Genomic DNA, 1,334 nt, shown 5'->3' on the forward strand with positions numbered 1-1,334 from the left:
ATAATTTAAACTTTGTAAATTTGAAAATATTGTGAATGATATATAATTTTCTTTGTGACTGTATTATATATTTGATGTCTTTGTTGAATTTTTTTTATTACTATTATTATTATTTTATGGAGAAAGATATTTGTATAAATATTAAAATAAAATTGATTAAATTTTATTATTTAAGATGAAGAATTCAAGACCTTCTTTTCAAAAAATTAATGTTGATTTATAAGTTCTCCTTTAGTGAATGATGATGTTACTCCTCTAATGAATGATGTTGTTGTTCTAGCAGAGATCAAATCTATTTCATCCACTTTTGCAAATGCTACTTGCAACAATGATAACAAGAAAAGGAACGTGGCCTCTAGAACTATATATCTTGACCTCACTTTAATATAATAAAGGGTTTTAATTTATCATTGAGGATAGCTCTATATAAGTATTGTTAATAAAATTAAGTATGGGTTTCAAAGTTCCATGACACTTAAATAAATCGTATGCATAGTTTTAAAGTAGGTATTTTGATGAAAAAAAAAAAAGATATTGGCTTAAACCTTTAAAGGAGTTAATGATGAAATTAGAGATATTTTTAAAACTGTTAGTTTTAGTTAAGAAACTTGTAGAAAAATACTTGGTAAGATGATTATTTGTAATAATATTTTATATAGGATAATAAAAGATTTAGGATTTAAACAGTTTTGTTAAGCCATGCAACCTATATTTTTTGTCCCCTCACGAGTCATTAATGTAATAAATTGTTTGTACCTTTATACTTAAAGAGAAGAAAAACTTAAAGAAAGACATTAAAAATAAACATGAGTGTCTTACAAGTGACATTTAAATTTTTATCCAAAACATCAATTATATTATATGTGTATCACAACTGATTAGATAGATAATGATTGGAATATGAATAAAAGGATTTTAAACTTTTATCATGTTTCTAATCACAAGTACAAGACTATTAGAAAAATATTAGAGAGTTGTTTGAGTAATTGAGACATTCATATAATTTTAACTATCATATTAGATAATGAAAGTCCTAATGTGAATGTCATTTCTTTTTTTTTAAATAAAGATCAAGGATTAGAAGTTTATATTTTCAAATAATAATTTTATCCATGTTATGTGTTATTCTTACGTTGTAAATTTTATTGTGAACGATGGGATAAGTGAAATGAATAACTTAATTATTAAAATTAGAATTGCTCTTAAGTTTGTAAGATCTTTTCCTACAATATTTATGTATTTTAAGAAGTGTATGGAGAAATTGAAAGTTAAAAGTAATATTAGATTTTTTTTAGAATTCCTAAATTGTTGGAACTCTATTTATTTGATGTTAG

Source organism: Populus euphratica, unplaced genomic scaffold (assembly GCF_000495115.2).
Source record: "Populus euphratica unplaced genomic scaffold, PopEup_1.0 scaffold32.1, whole genome shotgun sequence".
Taxonomy (NCBI): Eukaryota; Viridiplantae; Streptophyta; class Magnoliopsida; order Malpighiales; family Salicaceae; genus Populus; species Populus euphratica.